The sequence below is a fragment of the Prionailurus bengalensis genome, chromosome F2, assembly GCF_016509475.1.
Source record: "Prionailurus bengalensis isolate Pbe53 chromosome F2, Fcat_Pben_1.1_paternal_pri, whole genome shotgun sequence".
NCBI classification, from domain to species: Eukaryota; Metazoa; Chordata; class Mammalia; order Carnivora; family Felidae; genus Prionailurus; species Prionailurus bengalensis.
In genome coordinates, this window is record NC_057353.1 from 70,888,967 (window position 1) to 70,916,406 (window position 27,440).

Consider the following 27,440-nt stretch of genomic DNA (forward strand, 5'->3'; position numbering starts at 1 on the left):
AGTCCATCTGGTGTCATATCTTCCACTAACTTCGATGCAGCTGACTCTCAAATCTATTTCCCCAGCATGGCCTCTTTCCAAAGCTTCATCCATTTATATCTAATTCTTGTGTGACACCTCCACCTAATGTCCTGCTGACACCTCTAACTCAATTTGTTCAATGCTGAGCTCATCGTTTTCCTACAAAACCTGTTCATCACCCTGCCCCCTGTTTTGATAATAGCTCCCCATTAGACCCAGTGATGTGGGCTCTAATGCTCAGGGCTAACCCTTTCCTTTCTCTACCTGTGAATCCACCTCTTTGTGGTTGATTCTTCCTCCATGGTATCACTCACAACATCTTCTCTCATTCCTAACATGGTTACCATAATTCAGGCCTGATTTCTTCTCTTGTGCAAGTAACAGACTTTCAGCCATGGGAAAAACAACATGGATATCTATAAAGCAAAAGCAGCCCTCCAAAGTTTATTTCTTCGTGGACACTTTCCAGGCAAGAAGGGAGATTCTGGACTTGTGGTTCCCAACTTGATTACTATCAGGATTACTAGGAAATCATTAGAAAACACTGATGCCTAGGTTCTACTCTCAGAGGCTGTAATTTAATTTTTCTGAGGTATGGTCTGGGGCTTTAAAGACCTTTCCCAATGAGATTCTGATGTGGAATTAAGGTTGAAAACCACTAGGCCAAAAGAACTCAGTTCTCCACTTTTTGAGTGGGATTCCATTGCCATCACTAACTGGAAGAGTGGGCAAAACTTGTGCACACAGTGCAAGATGGAAATTTCCAAAGACTTTGAAAAAGATTAAACAGAAGGAGAATAAACACAAAATACATCAAGTACAAAAACATCATTCTGATGCAATGATAGTCAACTTTCTTCAGTCTGACAGATGAACATGTCAATGCAGCACAATATCCATAGCAGCTGTATAAAAAGAAATATATAAATATAAAGGCATGAGAGCATCTTTCTCTCATACTTGTTTTCCCTGCTTCTAATTTTATTCACTTCACTCATTCTCAAGCATTACTGCCAAATTAATTTTCCTGTAAAACAGTTTTGAACATATCAATCCCTTTCTCAAAATATAATACCTCCTCATTACTTACAGGGAAAAAAAATCAAAAGTTCATTCCCAATGTATCCTACAATCCACTGTTCCAATTTTGTTTACTATAATTCTCTTTCATGCACTCTTGCCTTCAGGGCTTTGCTTATGCTGTTCTGTATCATTGATTCCTTCCAATTCCACATATTAAAGTGCTGTCATCCTTAAAGATTCTATTCACATACTACCTCCTCCACAAAGCTTTTCATGATCATTTTGGCAGAAAGCAATTTTTCCATCCTTTGAAATAGCATAGTCCTTTTGTAGTCTATAAAACTAATTTATTAATAATGAAAAACTTTTCACATTAAAATTTGTTAGTTCATAAAATTAATTATTTCAAACCATTCAACGTTCATTGAGGACCTGCTGTATGGGCTTTGTGTTTAGGATATACATAGACCATGGAAGACATGGTCCCTGCCTACAATGAGAGTCTGAGCAGGGTACAAGGATTTTAATTAGGCAAGTGACATTATTATTTGTGATTATGTCTGGGAATTTGAGAGGAAAAAGCAAATGGGTGTCAGACTATAAACTTTAACACTCTGATAAGAAAGTGAATCATCCTTCTAACTAAAACAAATAGGTGGGCCAATGATGATCAGACTATTAATTTTAAAAAGTTCATCTTAGAAGTACATGAGTGAATGAAAAATAAGCCCCTGATTTTCATGAAACAGTCTTGGGGGAGGTGGCCTAGTGAGTATCAGCCTATTGTTTCTGGTAGCTGGAGGTTTGGGGAAGCAGGTGAATCTGAGAAAGCTTAGCCTTGATCATAGCCAGACCTTCTGCAGTGTTCATCCAACTGATTGGATGATATGATATCTGGGGTCTTGCTAAGCATAAGCCGTTGGTGGGTACCCACCAACAGTCAGGTTTTGGACTTAGTGGGATCAGTAACATTGCCTCTGTCACCAGCTGCATCCACCATGTAGGAAAATCTCAGGACAATGAAGGGGGCCCTGGCTGTGACCAGGGTGGGAGGTTGGGGTAGGGAGGAAGAAGTACTACTGCTTCCTGCTTTGTCCACTAAATGAAATAATAAATTATCCTATTTGAGCTTTAAGAGCTTAGTATTAAGCCCTCATTGTAATGGCCCCTTGTAGGGGAGTTTGGGAGAATTGATATCCTTTTAATTTCTCTAGCTGATTTTAAGGAGAAAAAAGACCTTTCACAAAGTATTTATCACTTTCCACTTTAGTTAGTCATTTAAATGATGTTTTTATCACCCCTGCCAGGCCATAAGTCTTGAAATGCCTACTGCCATTTTTAGTATAGACTAAGTGTTTGAAAGCCAGTGTCAACAAATCTATGGACAATGAGGGTATTAGTTTTCTTTTTTTTTAAGTTTATTTATTTATTTATTTATTTGAGAGAGAGAGAGAGAGAGAGAGAGAGAGAGAGAGAGAGAAAAGAGAATCTGTCAGAGCAGAGACCCTTGCAGGACTTAATCTCATGAACTGTGAGATCATGACCTGAACCAAAACCAAGAGTCAATGCTTAACCGACTGAGCCACCCAGGCACCCCAAGGGTATTAGTTTTCTAAATCTATTGTAACTAAGCAACACAAAACTAAGAAGCTTAAACAAAAGAAATCTATTGTCTTTTAGTTCTTGAGAACTAAAAGGCAGTGTTGTTTTTTTCTGAGTATCTTTTCAGACCTCTCTTTGGCTTGTAGAGGGCCATCTTCTCTCCATGGCCCTTCATATCATCATTCTTTTATGCATGTCTTTGTGTCCAAATTTCCCCTTTTGATAAGGATACCAGTCATATTGGGTTAGAGAAGCCCATCCCAATGCCTACCCTTTAACTAAATTATCTCTGTAGAGACCCATCAGCAAAAAAGACCACATTCTGAGGACTGAGGATTACAAATTCAGCATATGAATTTTTGAGGGCACACACTTCAACCCATAGAAATGAATAAATTCTCTAAAACTCCATATACTCTTATTTTTTCTACTTTCTCCATTTGTCAGAAATATTTTAGAGCAGCAGTGGCCAACAGAACTTTCTATGAGGAAGAAAACGTTTTCTATGTGTGCTCTTCAATATGGTAGCTGCTAGCCACGTGTATCTATGGAGCACTTGAAATGTAGTTACTGTGGCCGAAAAGTTAAGTTTTGAATTGCATTTGATCTAACTTAATTTAAATTAATTTAAAGTTAAATAGCCACATTTGACTAGTGGCTACCACATTGGAGAGCACAGTTTTAGAGATTGGGAGGTTGGACTAATTACTCATCAAAAGTAAAAAAAATTATATTTCTGTGATTTGAGATCCATAGATCCCATGTGAATTTATATTTGCATTGTGTTTAATATCAGAGATAAATTAGGAATATGTACTCCTCATAAATGGTCCAAAACCAGAGTTATGAGCCTGTAAGGGCCAGGTATTAACAAGCAGGTGTAATGGCTTCAGTGGAACCAGAATGCAGGCTTTGCCAAATGGCAGCTATCAGACTTCAGTCAGCCACATGTTGGCATGAGGGAAGGTAGTTCCAGTATTCTTGAATCTTCTGATTTTCCACAAAAGGCTAGAAATCTAGGTTTTTGTGTGGAATCTTCTGGTTTTTGAATGTTGGTAACTGATTCTCCAGGAGAATGGTAACATTCTCCAGGCAATCTCAATCTAGTTAAAGTAACCACCAACAAAACATCTGTTGGCTGGATATAACCCCGAGTCTCCCAAATTGTGACCTCTGTTTTGAAATAAAAGGTTCAGAGATTTTCTTAGAAGGATTTTCCTTGATTTTATTAGCTGAAAATAATGGGACTCTTAGAAAACATCAAGTGTTACATAATACTCCTGAACAATGAGTTCTTTTTACACATTCCAATTTAGAGAGAATCAAAATGATGGACAATTAAAATAAATGTATGATGAATTTCAGGATTGGCTAGCTTCCAGAAGCTTCCAAAACTTGCACTGCGCTATGATATTCCCAGGACTAGCAGATGTGCTCCTGTCTCTGATGTGTTCCCATGAGTTAAATTCAGAGAACAAAAAGGAGGGACCAACAGAAGGGAGATTGGCAATTCACAGCTTTGCAGATGCTTAGATCTCTTCTTGACATATAGGAACTCTTTAAAAAGTCATAGGGTAATAAGGGTAGTAAATTTTTTGTCTCCTATAAAAACACTTGTTTTTACCAGAGAGAGACAGAGAGAGAGAAACCAAGAAACATACTCTTAACTATAGAGAACAAACTGATGGTTACCAGAGGGGAAGTGGGTGGGGGATGGGTGAAATAGTCAATGGGGATTAAGGAGGGCACTTGTCGTGATGAGCACTGGGTGATGTATGGAATTGTTGAATCACTATGCTGGTACATCTGAAGTTAATATAACCCCGTGTGTTAACTATACTGCACTTAGAATAAAATGAAATGAAATGAAATAAATAAAAATAGAAAAAAACCACTTGTTTTTACTTAAAAATGTCTTTTGTTCATAAAATTAGTTTTTCAACAATTTAGCATTCCCTGAGCACCTGCTTCCTGCCAGGTCACGGGCCACATGCTCGGGATGGTGCACAGGCCGGGCCAGACATGGCCCCTGCCCATAGCAAGATTCAGAGTTGAGGATGGTGGTTGGACTTTGGCATATATATTCTTCAAGGCATTGATGTCAATGATAAGAAGTACTGTGAAATCGAAGTGTGAGTGCTAGGAGGTCCTGCAACATGGAGTCCTAACGATCTCTGGGGGAGTGAGTGGGAGCATAAGCGTTAGCTCAGAAAAGGGGGAGGGAGAAGCAGGGCAGGCATGTGAAGTCCAAGGGATGGAGATGAGGTTGGCAGTGTCCAGGAACTGAAAGCACACCCTGTGGCTGGCAGGTAGGTGAAAGTAAGCGGGGGTGGGGGGGGTGGGGGTGGGTCAGGATGAGGCTGGTCAGGTTGCATGGAGCTTTGATCTTTCATGAGCAAAGACAATGGTTTAAGATGCACTCTATGGCAAAAGCAATAGGTCCAATGAAGGCATCCTATAGAGGCTGTGAGAGAACTGGGCCCTCTGAGCTAAGCAAGGTATGAGACATGGCTAGTCCTCTGTGAAGTTTAACCTCAGTGCAAAATCCCAGTATAAAACTCTCTTTTTTGAGCAGTTTAAATCCCATTGTGCTCATTTTGCCCCACCCCGGGAATATTTGGCAATGCCTGTAGACATATTTTATTGTCATGATTTAGAGGGGAGGTGCTACTAGCCTTCTAGTGGGAAGAGGTCAGGGATGCTGCTAAACATCCTATAATGTACAGGGAAGCCCTCACGGCAAAGGATTATAGGTCCAAAACATCATTAATACTAAGGTTGACATACCCCAGGTTAAAGTGAACATCTAAGGAATTAATGGGGCTGGGAGCAGGTAGGGGTGTCACGAAGAGGGAGCAGGGACAATACCAGCCGTTATACGGCTGAGTTTGCAAACATGAAGTTGTATTAAGATACAAAAATTATGTGTTAGTTATTTGCTTCTTTCTTCTGCCAATGGCATCTCTCAAAATATCCAGTCTAGGCCAATCAGCCTTACTTACCATAACAACACTGGCTCTAATTCTGTCTGCTTTACATCAAAATAAGTGTTAAAATATTGACTGAATAAATAAATGAACATCGACATATTCCCAGAAAATGAAATTTTGCATAATTACAGTAACTATTGAGCTACTAATTTGTGCAAGGCACATTTTAAACTTCGATTGGATTCTTACAAAAGCCTGACAAGGGAATTATTAACTATAATTTACAGAGGAAGAAACAGAGGCTCGGGGATGTTAAGACCCTTGCTGAAGGTCAAACAACAATTGAGTCTCTTTGATACCACTGCCTGTCCTCTTTCATCGCTCTGAAAGGGATTTGGCATTGAGAGTGGGACGTAAACCGAATTATAGTTGCCTTATCCATCAGTGGGAATCAGGTATGGCTGCATATATGAAAAACCCCTAAGGGTAACCCACTATATAAGGATTTCATTTTAATGCACATAAGTCAAGTCCAAGGTAGGTAGAGTGACTCCAAAGATATCAGAGGTATAGACTCTTTCCATCCTTACTATCCTTCCTTAGCACCTAGTCTCCATTCTCAAGGCTATGACATGGTCCATCACATCCGTGGGGGCTCCAGCCATCCTGCTGGTCAGAAAAAAGGAAGAATGGGGTAAAAGAAGAAGGGGTGCTACCTCTTGCCTGATTCAATTCATTTCTAAGTAGCACCACTGGAATTTCCACCTAAATGCTTTAGCTTACGTGTCATTGGCCACTCCCAGGAAATGTAATTGACTTTTTTGGCTGAGAGTGTTGCGGCCATCAGGGAGGAAGGAGGGATGCGTCCTTAGGAGGTAAGCAGCCATCTCTGCCAGACCATAGCAGTGGCGAGCACATTTGAAACAAAGTTTAGAGGTTTCTCATGTGGTTGAAAAATCCCAGGAGAAAAAGCAGTGTGACAATTTAGTTACTCTGAGTTGTGTTTGGACCCATGAAGCCCAGTAAGACTCCACTCTGCTCTAATGAGGCACAATGGTTAAATGTTGAAAGTAGGAGGCTTTTGCTTCTCTCTGTTCTCTCTGTCTCCTCTCTCCCACATTTGGCCTGCCCTCCTTCCAGGCCTCTCCAGGTTGAGCTCCTTTCCATTTATTCTCTGTCCTCTATCTTTTGCTTCTGGACTTCTGCTTTGGTCTCTTCTCCACACATGGAGGTTCTGCAAAGCATCGCACAGGTAACGGTCATGCCACCAGCCTCAGGTCTTATCTTCTTTGTTGCCTGCCTTTGTCCTTCAGCTCTGCTACTTTGTGGAGACCTGACTCGTGTCCTTCTGAAAACTCTGCCTCCGGACATGTAGTTTCCATGCAGATGATTGCAGCTGTAATTCCAGACTTACTTGAAGGCTGCTGGAAGACAGTCTCCACACTGCCCCGCGAATCTGCCTCCCCTATTCTCATTCAGTTGGTCATTCTTTATTCATTTCCATGGCTCTTGAACAACTACTCTATGTCAGGGCCTTTGAAAGGCTGAGCGGGTCCTCCATCATTCCTTTCTTGTGGTGCTTTGTGTTTAGTGGAGAAGACACATGCAAATCATGGAGCCATCACTCATCCACAGTTACACATTTTGGTAAGAACTGTTAGGGAATGGAGTTATGAGCACGTAAAACAAAAGTCACCTTGGTTGGAAGAGCCAGGGAAGTTCCACCCAAGGGAGCAAGAGGGATGAATGGCAGTTAGCCAGGCAAATGCGATGAAGCATGTTGTAGCAGAGGAAACTGCATATACAAGCAACAGATGGGAGAGAGGGGAGAGAGGTTTTCTACTCAGCACTGCTCACTATTCTTAGATCATGAAGACAGACAAAAACTCTGCCTTCAAGGAACTTATATTTGAGTGAAGGGTATCGACAATGAATACAAACACATAAGATACTTCTGGTCCCGACTGACTGCCGAGGGAGAACGTCTTTGTTTGAATGATGCAGAGAGGGTCCGTGTTGTTAGAGGGCAGTGAACAAGTGAGGCATGGATGAGGGAGCATTCTGAGAGGCAGCTAGTGACCACCCAGGCCTTGTGAGTGATGGTAAGTTCTTCTAGAGACCCTAGGAAGCCTCTGGGATTTAAGTAGGAAGATGACTCCATAAGATTCACACTTGAGAAAGATCACCGAGGTCTTGAGAGTAAGCTGTGTGTATCAGTGAAACAGAAATCCATGGACTGGATGAGATCCCTGTGGAGCAGAAGCCAGGTGCTCAACTATGAACTCGGAGAGGATGCCAGCTTTATGCTGTGACCCGGGCAAGTTACTTACACCTCATTTTCCTCACCATAAACTGGAGGTTATGGGAAGTGCTCTCAGGTTCATGGTGACCATTTAAGGAGATGATATTTTACTCAGCCTTGTACAAAGCCTTGCGTATGGTTTACACATCAAACACCTCTTGTCCTTCCCCGTGCATGCTACTCGCCTCTGACAAATGACACAAGATCTTGGGGCGGGGGTGTGGCACGTTTTGATCACATGGTGCCAATTTTAAACGGGGACCCAATGGACTAGATGGCACATCTCACAAAGTCTTGAATCATCCTTCAGTTAAAAGTGAGGAATACGCTGGTGTTCCATCTGCACTTTGAACTTTCAAAATGTTTGGGAGACAACTCCACGCAGCTTTCCAGTGCTTCAAAACCCTCAGCCTCCCCCCACTGTCTCTGCAGGCATGTGAAACGAAGGGTTGCTAGAACTGGAAACAAACAAAGACTGGGAGGGTCACTGTGGTGGACGTGAATGAGATAAAGAATTTCTTCAGAGTCTTTGTAAAGTCAATTTCCCCTTATTTTTCTAACGTCTTTCGGCAAAATCTGGTGGGTCAGCATGGGCTCGGGCACTGGCCCAGCTCCCCATCTTTAGCCCCTCGCTCCAGGTCCTATTATTTTGTCTTGCTCAGAATTCTCGTTCTAGCCTACAAGTCTCCTACCTTGAACACACCCAAGAAACCCAAAGAGTGACTGGCATGAGAGAAGCAAACCAGACTGCATGAAAGCTGTAAACCCCCCACTCAGCTTACTCTCTATATGAAAGAATCAATTGCTTCTAGGGGATCAAAACTGGTTATAACAACTGCTGGGATCTTGCTTCCACGAAGGGCATTCTGAATGATAATGAGGCAGTTCAATAAGGGATGGGCAATTGGAAGATTGTGGTAACATAAAACGTATTGCCAAGGCAATTTTTCTCAATTAGAATGAGACTATCTTTGGGTTTTTGGATTCCTTTACTGCTGGACGACCAAAGGACATTCCATAACCTGATGTTCCTGCATGAAATTATATTCTGTCCACGGGGCAGAAAGAAGGTAAAAAGTTGCAAGCGAGAGAGAAAGATGTTTCAATTCATAAAAAATGGAACTCAACTGGACTGCTAGAAAGACCCTTCCCCGTGATGGGTTGTGTGTAGTCAAACTGAGACACATTGGTGTGTAAAAAGAGGGACTTCTCCAGTCTAAAGCATTGCTCAGGGAACTGGGCAAGGCTGGCATAAATAGATGGGTGTGCCCTCAGCGTAGGAAAGTAGAAGTTGTTTACCACACAGACCTTGGATCACATGAAGAATAAATGAGATAATGCAAGAATCAAAGTTAGGTTAAGCTGTGATTGATGATAATTGAAGTGTAGTATAGGGAAAAATTACCAGCCTGTATCTAAGTGTTCACATTTCTATAAATCTTGCTCTAAATTGTGATGTATGATCTATACATGCTAGTAATGCACAGACACATAATTTATATTATTCCTTTCATACAGAGTTAGGTCTTGTAGGGAATAGTCAGAGATTTGCTTCCGTGCTGACTTAGGTTTGTTTCTCCTTCTCAGTCTTACCTTTGAGCTTGGGAAGTCCAACTAAAAACACCACCATTCACCTGCTGGCAGTTTGCCAACCTGTGTCTTGGGAAAATATAATCTGTTTCTTCCAGATAGATCATGTAAACCTAAAACCTATTAACCGTTATAGCCAGCCTGAGCAATAGGAGACAGTATGTTAGAGCGGGACTGCTCAAAGTCCCATCTGGAGACTGATGAGAAAAATACCGAAATTGAGAGCAAGGCTGGTAGGGATGTTTACAGTAATTTAATGTTGCCATGATACCTAAGCTCATCACACAAAATGAGACCAAGAATCACCTGCGATGATTTGAAAACTAAAACAAACAAACAAAAATCACAAAATAAATACGCAACCAAAACAACCAGTCCTTCATCACAAGAGTATGAGAAGTACCAAGTTAAAGAAACCATCATGAGTCAATATGGTCCGCTTTGCACTTTGCTTCTAACACATGGACTTACCTGATGAGAACAGTCACCTACTTGCCTGAGTTGGAATCACTTGACCGCCACCTGGGAACCTGCTATATAGGCTCTCGAAACACTCCTTTCTCAAGAATGGGGAAAGGAATGGAAATTTAAGAAGGTTAAGCTCAACACTTACCATTCCAATGTATATATTTTAATGTTTATTTCTTTATTTTGAGAGAGATAGAGCCTGAGTGGGGGAGCTGTCAGCACAGAGCCTGATGTGAGGCTTGAACCCATGAACTGTGAGACCATGATCTGAGCCAAAATCACGAGTTGGGCACTTAACTGCCTGAGCCACCCAGGTGCCCTGCCATTCGAATAGATTTTCATTGGTCACGATACAGCAGCTATTGTGGATTCTAGGGCTACAAATATAAAAAAGAAGTTCTCCCTGAATCAGAGAACTTAAAGTCTAGTTGGAAAGAGAAACGAACAAACAATTACAATAGAATGTGATTAAGCAACAAAACTTTGCCCTGTCTTTCCTCCCCTCCTGTCCTGTCTTCCAGAAATACTTACTGCTCATTATTTTAAACACCATGTGTTATGCTGAAGATAACTTTTTAGTGTTGAAAAAAGGACATTATCTTCCCTCTCACACAAAGATTACATCTTTGTCAGAAAAAAGCCATAAACTAGGGAACCACAGAGTTTAATTAATTACTTCTATTAACTGATTAATTTATTCAATGAGCAGCTATTACCGCAAGGTAAAGACAGCCATGAAACATGTGCTAGGGAGATCTAAACTTGACTCAACTTAGGGCGAGGATGATTGAGCCAAGTGGGGAAAGTGTCCATGAGGATGGAATTTTTGAGCTGAACTCTAAAGGGTGAGTGGGAATTATCCCAGCAGAGACAAGGACAAATTGTGTCTTAGGCAGAGACAGCAGTGTGTTCAAATGTCCTGTGGCAGGAAAGGAACAAATGTGGCTCAGGTGCTATGACAGAGAGGCTTAGCTTGCAAACCGAAGACTGATGCAATGTACATCTTACTTATACCTGTTAGTCTGGCTCTCACATTATGCCTTTTTTCCTTCCCCGTAAATCAAGAAGCCCAAGTAATTGGATTCATGCCTATTCTCTTAATCAGGAGAATGTCTTCTTTAACAAATTGGAGCCCTTTCTTTTTTCTGGGAACTCCCCTTCTCCCAGTCCATGGCTGGGACCTTCGTGATGAATTTTATTACCCCATTCTTGATCGTTGGTTTAAATTCACCCATTTAGAAGGCACTTCTCCTCTGCCCTAGCCTTCCTTTGCTTTGGCTAAACAACACTCCTGGTCAGTTGTCTCTACTACTAATTAATGCTGAGCCTCCCATCTCCTACCTTAGCAAATGTTGTAAATAGAACACCCAGCTGGCTGAAAGAAGTCTCCCTCTCATCGTTGGAAGCATAGCCCACTTCCTCAGCGTTTTCTCCAACTCAGGAGTTCTGGCCTTTTCTATCACCTTCAAATATCACTTCTCTATTCAAATCCTGTTTCAATTTATAGGATGTTCTCATAAACTATGGTAGAAAAAAGAGAGTGTACTTTGGGTCCAGATCACTAAGAATTCAAATCCAACTCTGACACTTCCTACCTGTGTGAGCCTGGGAAAGCAAATCACCCTCTCTGAGGTTTAAACTGAGCCTAGAGGTTTATGAAATGCTTAGCCTCTAGGCTTATTGCAACCATTAATTGAGGCATCGTATTTAAAGCGTGTAATTCTCAGTGAATGATTCTCTTTTTAGCCACCTAGTTTGTGTTTTAAAGCCTATTTGATCACGATAAAAACTAACTCAGAAAAGACTGTAGCCCTGCATCAGACAAATGAATAGAAACTCACATTGTTAATTACAGCCTCAGCCCTCCTGGCTGAGGAGTCTGATGCAGACACATGTTGTGTTTTTATTAATATTTCATTTAGCCAACATCCTATCACAGAAGCCAGTCTATCTCCATGAACTTCACTTTAACTTTTTTATTAGCTTATTAATGGGATTGGGGAGATGGATATCATTTAATGGGACATTTCTCCCTCCCTATAAAAAGCATGACATTCATAAATTAAAGAGGTCATACATTTGCATCTGGCTGAGGGGGTCATCTGGCTGGCTCTGATTTGTAATTCTGAATTCTGCCCTGCTGTGAAGTCTGGGAAGTGAGGAAGAGAGAGAAGAAGGTAAACCGGGGTGGGGCAAGGAGACAGAGAGGTGGGGGTCTGTGGATGAGAAAACAGAAGCAAAGCTGTTTCCAACATAAGGAGATGAACTCACTGCAATGTGATAATATGAGCCTGGGTCATGGGGAAGGAGGGCTAGGAGATCAGACAGAGCAACAACCGAGAGTCTTTGAATCAAGCACTTCTAGTCTGACAGGCAGGACAGAGGTTTCAAGTGAGTTGGAAAGTATGGGTGCCTCCAGAGTGAGTGTCACTGTGTGAGGGTACAGAGCTTCAAAAGGCACAGTCCTTGACCTAGAAGAATTGCTGATCTATCGGAGGAGAGGGACAGTCAATACGATATTATCAGAACAATGCACTAAGTGCCATAATGGAAATATGTTCTATGAGCATTGATGATGAAGATGTAAAGTCCTTCTGGGGACACCAGGAATGGCATTACAGAGGAAGTGCCCGCCTTAGGTCAGTTCACAAGAAGCAGAGCCTGAGATGGGGATTTATTTAGGATGCATTCTTAGAGGAGTCAGGTAGTAAGGGAAGTAGGATAAGAAAGAGGAAACACTCAGGCAAAGATGTGCTTTCAAATTACACCATAGAGGTTGTCCTACCTAAGGTAAGGACCAGAGTGGCTTTTTTTTTTTAGTTTATTTATTTTGAGAGAGAGACAGAGAGAGAGAGAGCGAGAGAGAGAGAGAGAGAGAGAGAGCATGTGCACAAGTAAGGGAGGGGAAGAGAGAGAGAGGGAGAGAGAATACCATCACCGCGGAGCCTGATGCAGGGCTCAAAACTCATGAACCATGAGATCATGACCTGAACTGAAGTCAAGACTCGAACGCTCAGCCAACTGCACCACCCAAGTGCTCCAGGACCAGAGCTTTTACTCACCCTCATCAGTCAATCATTTGCCTTGGGTGGGTTGTTGGTGTGTGTATTCACATTCTAGAAATCTCGACGGGAGGCAGCTCCTAAAAGCCAAGGGTGAGCTTGGGAAGGGAGCTGTGAATAGTTAGCATTAACAGCCACTATCTGTAGATGCTAATAGTTGAGTCCCCCAGTGCTCTACATGGAAACTCACACATCTGCTAGAGTAACAGTTCAGGGGGCTCCTTTGCTGTGATGAGTTGGAAGATGCTCCAGCATCCCATGGAGAAGCAAAAGCATGCACAAAGGCCCAGAAGAGTTGGCAGGATCAGTTTTCCTTAGAAGACACCAGTGGTCAGTTGTGGGCGAGAAGGGGGTGCAGAATACATAAAGCAAATCTGGTTTTGAATTCTGATTGTTGTCTATTGGCTGTGTGCCCTTCACAAGATACATTACTTTCCCTAGCCTCAGTGTCCTCATCTGTTGAATGGGTGTGATAAGACTACCTTTCAGGATTATTGCGAGACTGAAATGAGGTAACGAAGGGAAACCACTGAGCACAACACCTGCAGCATATTAACTTTCAATAAATGGGAGTCATCCCCATGATTATAAAGTGGGAAATACTGACTGAGTTTTGAAAATCTTGAATTCTGTTCCAAGGACTTTGGATCTTGTCCAGAAATAATGATGATGGTGATAACAATAACCACAGCAACACTAAGCATTAAGAAGTGAAGTAGGAAACCAAAGCAGTCTCTTAAAAAGTAAGAAATTTGTAGGTCTATGCTTGAAAAAGATACTTTGGTCAACTCTGGGGAGAATGGATGGGTGAAAGGAAGAGAGGATGGGCAGGAAAACTAGTTATAGGACTCTCTCAATAGATCAGGCAAGAGACAACAAGGGTTTAAACTAGGTCTAAAGCATGGACCAGGAAGGGACTGAGCCAGGACCAGAGCAAAGCTAATGAAATCCCATAGCAACAGGGCTCAAACAGCATGCTTGGGACTCTGCTACTGCTCAGATGAGCCCCTCTTACTACATGCAGTATAAAGGCAGTAAAGAGTGGCATCCTGCTCTGGGTAAGACCTTTTATTAATGGGAAATTGGCTCTGTGGTTGCATGTGGCCCTTGGTAAGGATGATTTCAGTGATGCTCCCAAGCCTTCTCTGTCACTTGTATTGAATTTCTGTGTACTCTAACTCATTAATAAAGGGACAAAGGAGGAACATGGACATATTTTACTCTCCCCATTATCGGGCAGAGTTTTGTGATGAAACTCATTGAGCATAATGAAATCGCTATTTCTGCTGAAAGCCCATCTCTATATAGATTGACCTTGGTTACAATCCTTGATGAAAATGGGGAAACATGCTGTATTAAGTTGGTTTTAAAAGGGCCCTCTAGTGTGACCCTGCTGTGGAGAAAATCAATAGACATATCTCAAAAGATAAATACAAATAAAAAAGTCCTGCTCAACTTTGCTGAATTTCCACCTGTCCTCAGCAGTAAGATGATTGGAAGAAAATTCATTACCTCTAGAGGATACTGAGTTAAATTTAGTGGTGAGCCACATCTCTTCCAGCTCTAACATTCTGACCTCTATGACTTCCCAAATTATATTTATCAGAAGGGAAGCTAATGGTTCTAACATTTATTGAGCCATCACTCTGTGGCAGGCATTGTGCTAAACACTTTAGATGTGGTATCTTATGTAGATTTCATGGTAACTGTATATAGTGTCTACTATTGCAATTCCCATTTTACAGATGGGGGACACTAGAGATTGATGAAGTCAGAGAGGGAGGAAGGAGGACTGAGATCAGGAGCCAATACATAGGGTTCCAAACTCTGTGAACTCTGATTTCTGTCCTTTGCCCCTTCCTTTCACTCATCACTAATGATGCTAATCTTTTGACATTCAGAACAAATCCCCCACCTGGTCACTTAGATGTTCATTAAAAGTCCTGGATATAATCTCTCTGGTTGTCAACCAACTATCACAGCGCTTACTCTTGCCATGAGCTTCAGAGACATGATCCCCATCATCCTATGCTAATTCTGTGCTTAGTTAATGGATGGGATTCATCACCTCAATCACAGTTACAGCCCAAACGGTGGGAACTGCTTTCTGATCCTGTGTTGCCCTCCCACCGTCCATCAACAACTTGATGTGACAAGGACCCAAAAACAGCTATTTTTTCTTTCGAACAAATTTTTTTTTTTTTGGAATAATCTGACAAGTGCTTGCCAAATCTTGTTACTTGTACTTTCTTCACTGTTGAACATAGACAACTCCAGGGATTTATCCTAGAGGAATGCCTAGCCCGTTGAGAGATGGCTGCAAACATTGTGAAGGATAGTACCATATGTCACAGGATATGTGTATGTGTAGACCTCTATTTAATAAGAAATGTAGGTAAGATTCCTTGATAAGTATAGATGGCCATCTATGTTATAATTCTACCACTGTGTACTGAGTGCCTACATTGAGCTGAGCACTTGACCGAGAGCTGTCATGCAGCATTAGCTAAATACAGTATTACCCTTATTTACCTTATCACTTAGGAGAGAGAATAAACAGATAATTACCTTTATGTATCTTTTTTAGAATTTACGTATGACATCTTTGTATATTGATACCTGCATCTTGATAGATAAATATGAACCTATCTGGATGTAGGAAACATGTAATGCATATTAATTTATCGATTGATTCAACAAACATTTGTGGAGCATTTGCTATAGTATACGACAATCCTTACAGGTGACATACACTCCTGTTTCTGGGGAAAGAGGCTCATTTTTACAGACACTACGTCAGAGTAAATTCAGAAAAATGTAGACTGCTTCCCAAGACCTAATTTCCACACACCTTAGTTTGCATCTGAGCTCCCAGCAGTTACTAGGTAAGTGACTTTGTGTACATTATTTTCTCTCTGCTTACTCTCACCTGTAAAATAGAAATGATAATAGTACATACCTTAGAGCGTGTCTGTTAGGATGGAAAAATATATTGCATGTTAAAAGGCTTAGTTCAGGCACACTGGAAACCCTTAATCTCTGCCCGTTACTATTTTTTAAAACTGGAGAAGCTGGGTCAGGAGAGTAGATGCCTAGCAGCAATTACTCTCTGATGGTTTTCTGCTGGAGACTTTTTGGAGACAACCTCCAGGTTCTTCACATCCTCCTCTCTTTCCAGGAGGATCACAGATCCCCAGTGAATGGGATTAGAAAAGATGCTGTCTGTTCCATGCTGCTATGGAGCTGCTATTTACCTATGAGCTTAAAGCCAGAGCTCCAAGTGGTGAAAAAAATTTCTGTTTCCAGAGAGCTGGAAATTTCTTTTTCCCTGAGCACCTTCCACATTAGACTTTCGGACCTGAGCAGGTGGTACGATGCTAAGGGGAGTCCTGAAGGAGAGTTAAATGGAGCCAGAACAACTCCCAGAGCATGAGGTAGATGCCTTTACCTGGGTGATTGGATTGCTAGGTTTCTGAGATATGACCTGAAGAACAAAGAGCCAGAGTTTACTAGTTGAGCCTAGAAATCACCAACTGCTTGCTACAACCAGAGAAGTGAATTAAATTCACTCTAGTGAAAGTTTTAATACTTGACACTCAGGTGTATGTTTTTTTTCCTGCTGTCCAAAGCTATCTAACCTCTGAATGGCCATTTGGACTTCTCTTAATGCAATTTAGACTTCATAGTAGTAGACAGGTGTGTGTGTGTGTGTGTGTGTGTGTGTGTGTGTGTGTTAGCCCCCTAGTGGGTCCTTAGAAATAAATTCCTTCAGCCTGTCCATCTTTACATCCTTGTTGTTTGTGGTAGAGCATTAGCACACAGTAGGCATTCAATAAAATGTCATTATCACTATTTGTTGAGTTAATGAAAAAGTGACTTTAACCCACAGTGGCTCCATAGTGCTTCTAAGGTCAAGTTTAATGACTTCAGTTTGGCAATTGCATTTTCTTGTTGATTGAGGAATGGGAGAGTCACATCTTGAATATCCAGCTCTTTCTGCCTTTCCCGCCCCCAATGAGCCTTCTATAAGGAGGCTCCTCCTTTTCCAGATGCAGCTAACTCACTTCCTTCTCTGTGTTGTTTTCTTCTTAGATTTGTCAATTTGAGAATGCAGTCTCTAACCTCCCCTGCCCCCAACCAGCCATCTCTCACATCTGGGGGGAAATGCCACACACTGTGTTATGTTCATCATGATTTTTAGCTACCACTGGTCATCTCTCATCTAAACTTAATTGCTAAACATCTGTCTCTATCTCATGTTGCAGAATTTGTTAATATAGACCACTTTATTCCCTTCTTAATACTTGAAATTATATTTAACCCATCTAGATCATAGGCTCCCTGAGGGTCAGAACCAGCATTTCTTTTTTCCTGGAAACTTCCTCCATATTCCGTGTAGCACCTAGCATAATATCAGGTATTAAAGAAGCATAGTAATTATAGATTTATTAGAGGTTCTTTCCTTGTGTAAAAATAACAGGGTGGAGATAGAGATGGAAAGAGAGAGAGAAAGGGAGAGAGAGAGAGAGAGAGAGGGAGAGGGAGAGAGAGAGAAACATTTTCCTGGAAAAGAAAATATCCTATTTCCTGTGCCAAGGAGTTTTCTTGTTAATAGTATTCCACTCTCGAAGCTCCCTGTTCAAGGATGGAGTACCTATTACGATCATCTGCATAAATAATATATGCTAAAATGCTTCTCTGTGCCACACATATTGACCTTGTTTAATAATGGATGATGGACTCCAGTACTACCCTGGAACCATGCTGACACAGGTTTGTGCCCTTGCCACAGGCTTATATTTATAGCTTTTGTTTTCTTAAGCCTGAAATTTACCTAGATTTTTTATGGAAGGATATTTTTCCCCTGAGGCTCTTATATGATACTGGAAACTGAATTCGATAAGGCAAGTACGGTGCAGATGAAGGGGAGGAATCTCACTCCATCATCATAAAGAAAGCCAAGCTTCCTTCCCTTAAATGATGTTCCTGGCATGTTCCTATTTGGATCATGATTTTTTAAAACCTCCCGATTGCCCAAAAAATAACCCACACACATTTAGTGAACACTTACTAAGTGCCAGGTTCACTTCATAGCACTTTACTTGTATCATCTCGTTTAATCCTTAAAAGAATTCCATGAGGGGAGAACTGTGATTATTTCTATCCTACGGATGAGGAAAACCGGGATATGGGAGGTTCAGTAATGTGTGAAACACACCTGCAGAGAGGCAGTGTTATGATTCCAACATCAACAGTCTGAATCAAAACCTTATGCTCTAGGGGCACCTGCATGGCTCAGTCAGTTGAGCATCCGACTCTTGGTGTCAGCTCAGTTCATGATCCCAGAGTGGTAGGATTGAGCCCTATGTAGGTTCTATGCTGAGCATGGAGCCTGCTTGGGTCTCTCTCTCTCTCTCTCTCTCTCTCTCTCTCTCTCTCTCTCCCCTCCCCCACTCACGCTCACTCTCTCTCTCTCTCAAAATAAGAAATAAAAGTAAATAAAACAAAACCTTATGGTCTAAATCGCTACGATAAACTGACTTTCTGTTTATACGTCCACGTAGCGGAAAATGGCTGGTGTTTCTTTCTAAGCATCTATTGTTGTAGCAACAGCACTTCACTTTTCCCTTAGACACCCTCACTCCTAAGCTTTCTGTTCACACTTTGTTCATAGTGAATAAGTTAGCGATGGGCCTTTGACCCAAGTCAAGTGCGAGATTGATGGAAAAACAAAAACGATCTAAATTTTTCAGCTCCCCTGTAGCCATGCCCTTTGCAATGTGACTTTGAGGCTCTTACCAGTAAGTTCCTCCTTCAATACGCAATGGCTTTGTGACTTAGTGTGGTTAACAGAATGCAGCAGAAGTGGTGTGTTAATCCCAAATCTAGACCTCAAGGTGTCTTGTGAATTTTCACCCTCTTTCTTCGAATCATGCCACCTAGAACCATGAAAAAAGTCTGGGCAAAAGTTACTGGACAATGAAGAGACGTGTGTAGGAGAACTTGGCTGTTCTAGCTCAAGTTACTCTAGAATAGTCAGTCTGCCACGTAGAGAGCCCATGCAAGGTCAGCAGAACCAGTTGTCCCACAGCTGATGTCAGATGCACCCATTAGCCCATCTGAGACTCACACAACCACCGAGCCCATCTGCAGTCTCATTCACAAGAATTATCATCGCCATTTAAATAATGTTTTAGGCTGATTTCTTATGAAGCAATAGCTAACTAACATATCTGCCTAGAAGAGACCTTCTGAAATTTTTGTATTGATATCTATTCAATAATATCATTAAGCTATTAGGATTTAAGCTGAAACAGTTGGTGGTCATTTCTGTCTGAGAAGAGATTGCTTGGGGGAAAAAATGCCAGTGCAGAAGAAACAGATTTGAAAGATTAATTAAACACTTTTGTGTTAACATTCTTTGATCCGCCAATGCGTGAACGCAGTATATTCCTTTTTTTTAAACTTTCTTTTATGTATTTTTTAAGTTTATAATTCTAGTTAGTTGATGTGCAGTGTTACATTAGTTTCATGTGTACGATATAGTGATTCAACATGAATCCAGTATATCTTTGAATTTTCTTGTAACATCGCTAATGAATTCCCTTTATTCCCTTATTTTTACTTTTTCCTTAATGTAACTTGATTTGGTCGTCTGTCTTTTATTAAACAAGAGTCCTGATTAATATGATCACTGTAGACTTCACAATAGCTTTAAAGGACATCACCAAATCCCTTACCTTTCTCTGTCTTTTTGCTCATACACCCTCATCTGAGAATGTCCTCTACTCATATCTTTACCCATGCCTTTATCATTTGATCCCTAAGCCTTGCTTCAAAATCTTATGAAAGTAAGATCAAGAAGTAAAAATGGGGTGAATTAGAAGAAGCCAGAATGGAAGATAACAAAGAATAGAGTAGGAGGAATACCACAGTTTTGGAGCAGGGAAATGAGTCAAGGTCAAAGTCATTAATTCATACACTGTGCAAGCAGTTGTTGAGTAACCCTATATATCTAGGACTGTGCTAGGTCTTGGGGATCTAGAGGAGAAAACAGACAATTCTCCTGCTCCAAGGAAGCTTATTTTTTAGGGGGGAGATAAATACAAAAAAATGAATGAGCAAATGGATAAGATAGTTTCAGAAAAGGATATGTAGTTTATTCTCAGTACATCAAGGTGGCAGAAGGAAAGTGACTCATGTGGAATGAGAGTGGATAGGAGCCCCAGAGGCCTCCCTAAAAAGTGATATTGATTGGAGACAGGAGAATGAGAAACAGCCTAGCTTAAAATAATCTGAGGGAGAGACATTTCAGGTAGTGGTAAATCCAATACAAAAGTCTGAAATTAACACAAGTTTTTGTATCTTGAGAACCATGGAAAAAGTGTAGTAAAGTGAAGGGAGTGTGCGAGGACTTGCCAAGAGTTGAGGTTGGGGAAGTGGCCAGAGTCAGCCATAGTTAATAGGAGTTTGGATTTTATTCTGCACGTGAAGGAAGGCTTTTGTGGGTTTTTAATAGAAGAATGGCAGGATCAATTTTACAGGTTTAAATTATAAAAGTTATATGAAGAGTGGATCGTAGGGTCAGGAGTGATCACAAAGAGAGATCTGTTAAAAGGCTTTGTGGAAGTTCAAGTGAAAGGTGGTGGTGAAAATTTAGACTACAGAGGAAGCAAAACCTATAGACGAGATGAGGAGGATTAGAATCAGTGCAGCCACACAATAGAAGAAAAGGATCAGGAATTATCAGCACAGCTTTACTACACACATACAGACATACACAAAGACACACACACAGATGTAGACACACAGACACACACACACACAACTAAATTTCATTGATACTCATATTGAATTTGAAGTCAAAATCACCTAAGTTTAAAAAACTGAGCAGCTATTTTAAACTTCTATTATGCTTTTGCATTTCTAGATGAAACAAGTTTATGATAAATATCCAAGACATATTCAGAGTCATATACACACATATAACATTATAAAATTAGAATGGCCATGCTATGTATCTAATTTTATCTGATTTTTCACTTGACATTAAATTTATGTATTACACACATATTTATTGAATGCCTATTATATACCAACTACCTTTCTAGAGATTGAGGATGAAAGCAGGAGACGAAAGAAACAAACTTGGGGCACCTGGGTGGCTCAGCCTATTAAGCATCTGACTGTTGGTTTCAGCTCAGGTCATGATCTCACAATTTGTGGGATTGATCCCTGTCAGGGTTAGCCTCCTATCAGTATGGAGCCTTCTTGGGATTCTTTCTTACTCTGTCTGCCCCTCCCCTGCTCACACACACACACACACACACACACTCTTTCTCTCTCTTCTTCTCCCTCTCTTTCTCTCTTTCTCAAGAAATAAATAAACTTAAAAAAAAAAAAGAAATGAAACTTCTTATGGCCTTCCTGGAGTATACATCCCAGTTTGGACAGGTGATAAATAGAATATATAGATTTCAAGGGGTGATAGGCGCTAAGGGAAAATGCAAGAGTGTTGGGAGGGGTTGACATTTTTACAGATGAAAACCATGGTGTATTTCTATGATCTTACATGATTAACCAAACATTTTAATGATTCCTCAATGTCCATTATTCTAACTAAACTTTAAAACTCTATTTTTAATAATGGCATATATTCATTGTATTTAATATTCCTACTGAACTTGTACATTTTGATTGCTTTTAATTTTCTACATTAAATATAATGATATATACTTCTCTACAGACACCTAGGTTTCCCATATTTCCTTAAGCATGAACCAAACTGCTTTCCACAGAGGAATTATAATCTGTATTCCAAACACCAGTTTTTGAGAATGCCTTACTGCTACACATTTACCTGACCTCTTGTGTTATAAGACTAGATGCAAGAAAACATGGTCAGCTGTAAAAAGTCTTACTACATATTTAGTTTTGAGCTAGGAAAACTGACAAGATCCACTGAGCTCATTATCAGCATTTTAAAAGAGAGAAAATTGAGAACCAGGGGGAAGAAATGACTTGGCTAGATCATCAGAGAACCATCAAATCTTGAGACTATATTCCAGATTATCAACCTCTCAATCCAAGACTCCTTGATTTAATTATTTCCATCAAGTAGGCAAATCTTAAAATATTCAAAAGTATTTCCTGTATGAGCCACAAAATTACTTTCTATGTAGCACCTCAAGGTCTATGTACAATGGTGCTTCTTACTCTTTTCTACGGGAATCTTATTTATATTGGAACGATCCAGGCAGTGATCCAGTGCTCAGCACCAAGGACAGCTCCACCAAGCCTGGGGCCCTTGACGTTCTTCAGACTATGAAGCTTGTTTCCTGAATAACAGTATGGTCTGTCTTTGTTTCTGTCTTTGGGGAAAAACTTTCTAAGCCTTAAGAGAGATGAGGTGTTAGTATTAATCCTGATCCCTTAGACTAGTCATAGATTTCGTAGAGACTGCTAGCTCTTCATTCACGTCAGGGTAGGCCATGGAACTGGATTCCTGCTAATGGAATATGAGCAGATATGATGTGTACCACCTCCAGATCTGGGACATAGAACCTCCTTGCACATTATTCTAAGCTCTTTGCCCTGGGGTGGTGGCACTCAGAAGAAACTTGGAAGTCATATGTTGACCATGAAAGAGCCATCACAGACTTGAGCCTTAAGTGATTGAGTGGAGAAGAGTCACTGCTAACCTGGATACCCCACCCTGGGAAGGAAAAAGAAATAGACATCTTGTTCTGTAAGCCACTGAATTTCTCGATTTTTCTCTGATATCTCCTTTTTATTAGAGTAATTTATGATAATTTATGCTACCCTTCCTTAACATGATTCTTTTGTTTTCATCAATACAATACTTTCCTGCATTTGTCTGAAATTACCCCCAAACAGCTGGTATTCACACCTGACTCTATTCCTCAAATTTTCTCTCTTTCCTTACACCTTCTTTTCTTCTTACAGATTTATGCCAGCTGCTAGTGCATGTAAAATAGTAAGGCCACCTAACTTGGCCTCTTTCATTTCTTTCCCTCTCACATTCATCATCCCACCTGTCTTCAAATGTTTGATCTTTTCCTTCCTTCTTCTTTCAGAAGAGATATTCTTATACCTGTTGTGTCCAAACCTATCTACAACAATGTTTTGCTTCATGGTCAAATCAATCCCTTCCCTGCTCCATTTCTTTCTTTCTTTTTTTCACTGCTATCTGTATCTGTGTCCTGTCTCCAATCACCACTAAACTATGAGAAAGGCCAATCCACACCTTCCACACTGACTTTCACTGGAGTCCCCTCCTTGCCCTTGAGATCTGATGTGTTCCATGCTTTCTTAGGCTGGAATGACTTTGCAGTATTATCAGTAGTGTTTTCTCAGCTCTATTCTTCTTGACCACTCTCTAACTTTCGACCTTGCTCGTCACTTTTTCCTAATGGAATCTCTCCTTCTTTTGTCTTTTGGTTAATGGTACTTTCCAGTTTTCCTACACGCTTTTGTTTCTTCTTAGTTATTCTTTATCCTCCAGTTTTATGCTAAATGAATATTGTTTCTAAGGGCCTGACATCAGCACCCATGAGCTGTCCTCTCTTTCCAAGACTATGAATCCTGGTGCTCTGGTCACATGGAAATAATTGCTGGGCTTCAAATTTGGACAATTCTGTGACATTGTTCCTGTTATTTCCTATTCCCTTAATTTCCCAAATATGTACTACAATCATACCCCTTCTCCCAGTTACCAATTAATTGATATATCCTCTATGAATCCCTCTCTGAATATCCCAGATTAAAATCCTGTCTCTGTTTGAAATCTTTTTCTTTTAATTTTTTTAAGTTTACTCATTTATTTTGAGAGAGACAGAGACAGCACAAGTAGGGGGAGGGACAGAGAGAAAGGGAGAGAGAGAGGGAGAATCTCAAGCAGTCTCTGTGCTGCCAACACAGAGCCCCAGCACATGGGGCTTGAACCCACAAAATTGTGAGTGAGATCATGAACTGAGCTGAAATCAAGAGTTTGGATGCCCAGCTGACTGAGCCACCCAGGTGCCCCTCCGTCCAAAATCTTTTTATAGCTTATGTACACCACTGCTATGAAATATTTTATAAAGTGGTTATTTGAATAAAGCCAGACACATGTTGGCACTCATGGATTATCTCCTTCCTGAAAGTGATAATGAAAGAAAATTCCAAAGATACATTTCTCCTGGATAATTTTGTGAAATTGCAACCAAATAGCACATGCACAGCCTGTGACCATCAGGATTCTGAGTATAAATTACAGCTTACCTTCACAAGGCCTCATGCATCAAGCTCTGGGTGTGTTCTGTGCTATTTTATCTCCCTCTTTCTTTCTTTCTTTCTTTCTTTCTTTCTTTCTTTCTTTCTTTTGAGAATGATGAATCAGACTCATCATGGTATTCAATTAATTCCACACAGCTGACTCCTGAGGGAGTTTGTACCCAATGTCCTCTAACTGATGATCAATCATGCTCTTGTGGTTGGTACTCAAGGCGGCAGGCAGCAGGCCTGTGACATGCTCCAGGTTGTCGAACAGAATGTGTCCCCATCCAAGCAGGAAAGGTTCTTGTGACCTTTGATGGCATTTGAGAGAAGTCATTTGCTCTGGCTTTTCTGAGGCCATATTGATCTCTGCCCAGGATTCAATTTTAGACAAACAGGCGACATAATTTATGTAAACTGGGCAGGTAATTAAACTCTCCTCCCAGGCAAAAAGGTCAGAACAGAATATTTAAAGTTTCATTTCTAAGTGGAAGCAGTTAGCTAAAAAAAGAGAAAGAAATCTCACTGGGATTGTCATGTTGCCAGCTGATACCTTATAAATTATATGACCCAGATTATCTTCCTAAGAATTGGTCTGAATCCTCTTTGCTGAAGGAGCTATAAAAGGCGAGAATACTCATTAAGCACCACGTTTGCATATTCAAAATGACTGAGGGCCAGGGCACTTAATGCTCAATTGTGATGAAACAATCAATATCTTTTTCAGAGTGATTTCTAAACAATATCAGATTTAAATAAAAGTTGCAAGTACAACATGAAGAATTTCCTCCCTCCCCCACCCCCCACCCCCGGACCATTTGAGAGTCATTTGCTTCCATGATGTCCACCACCCTCAAATAATTTGGTGTTCACTTTCTATAACCAAGAACATACTCTTGGACAATCACAAAAGAACTATCAAAATCAGAAGGTAACATTTATACATGACCCCCTAATTGTCAGACCCCATTTAAGTTTCTCCAAGTATCCTACCTATAACAACAGGATGCATTTGAGTGTTGTATTTAGATATCATGCCTCTCTAGTTTCTTTTAGTCTAGAATGGGAACAATTCCTCAGTCTTCCTGTCACTATCATGACCTTGATATTTTTTGCAAGAGTACAGACTAGTTATTTCGTAGGGCATCCTTTGATTTGGGTTTGTCTGCTCTCTCTTCGTTATTAGTTTTCTGATATGCACCTTTGGTGGGAATACCACTGAAGTCATGCTGTGTCCTTTTCATCTTTTTTCTCATCTGTCAGGTCACACATGATTTGCACTTGTCCCGTTATTGGTGATGTTGACTTTGACCACTTTATTAAGTGTATTCTGCTAGACTTCTCCACTGTAAAATTGTTCCCCTTTCCTTTGTGGGTAATACATTTTTTTGAAGGGAGGTACTATGTATGAAACTATGTAAATATCCCACTACTCATCAACCTTTCAATTTATTCACTGATTTATATTAGTATAGACACTTGGATTCTTCTTTTATTCAATAGGTCCTAATCCATTACTCTTATTAATTTTTGATGCTCTAATTGTCTGTGATTTGACCAGTGGGAGCCCGTTTAAACCGGCTTAGCTGTCTTCTTGATATGTCCCCATCCATCTTTGAGCACTTTTTCACATTCTTGCCAATAAAGATGCTCCAGGCTCATTTTGTACTTTCCCTTGTCCCAGTCTCGGAATCAGCCATTTCTCCAAGGGTATCTGACTCTTTTTAGTGGAAAAAAGTATTTAGAAAGCAAGATGTAGGTGCTATATGTGATCATTGCCATTGGAAAGATGCTGCTCTTAGGTCTTTTCTGTGGACAGAGCTGGGGAGTGTACATATATACGCCAGATATGCATATACACACATTTACATCTTATTCACCGCTGTATGTACCTGTTTATATATTAAAGACCATGGGATTACATCCATACCTGCAATTCCAATTCAACACTGCAGGGTTTATTGTGGTTTTCTCCCATTTTCTATATTGAACTTCCTTTTTTAATAGTGAGAATCCTGAATCCATTTTCCTTAATACATTTACTTATTTGATCATTCCTGGTGTCTGTAACCTATCTCCTAGGAGATCACCACCCCTCATTTTGCAAAGACCACCTGTTCACTTCTGCTTGGGCTCTCATCCTCCACTGGGCCATGCCACTGCCAACCCCTGATCCCTCGCAGATATTCTCCTCACCCTGCCCAGACTCTGATACACCTGTCTGCCACCATTGGTCCTCTCACCGTTTAGATATCTTCCTCACATTGCTTGGGCTTCAGCACCCGAGACGGGGCCACTCCTGTTGTCCTTCCAGTGTGCAGATACCTTCTCCCCGCTGCTTAGGCTCTGATAACCTGCGTTGGACCACCCTGGGCCCCCCATGTAAAAACCTTCCCCACCCCTTTCAGGCTCTGACGCTGTGTGGGGTAATCCTCTACGTGAATGCTTCCTCACCCTACTTGAGCTCTGACAGCACAAACCCAGTTGATGACACAGTCGTCCCTCCTATGTGCATGCTCCCCTTGCCCTGCTTGGGCTCAAAATCCTGAAGATAACACTCACATGTAAATGCCTTCAAGAACCCACTCACATTCTGACATCCCATAGTAGGCTGCCCCTTTATTGGAGTGGCCTCCAACACTTGAGTGGACTCCAGCCCTCTGTGCTGGGCAGCCCTACAAAGCACACACCCTCTTTAGTCTGCTCAGGTTCCAAATCCTGGGCTGAACCACCTCCCCCTGCCCCTTCCACCCACAGACACCTGCCTTCCTCAGCACCACATTTGCACTAAATTTTTGGGAAGGGAACAGGAAGAGAAACTGTTTGATATTTTTAGAGAAATCACTATTTTTTTAAATTTAATTTGAAAATGAATTTGACTTTTTTTTTTCCAGTTAAAGAATTCTGGCATATTTGCCAGAACTTGGTCCTCAAGAAACTAGGATATTCTGGCACGCATTTCTATTTTCCAAAATAATTCTAAGCTCTTTGCTATCTCATGGTCCAATAAAAGCATCTGGTTTCCATAATCTTCCTAGGTAAGTATGATCTTCTGACATTATGGTATTAACATTTATAAAATCAGTGTTCCCAGCAGAAAACAGATGGCACATGGAAATTAGGATAATTTAAGTAGAGTCTAATAAAGAGATGACTTGTGAAGCT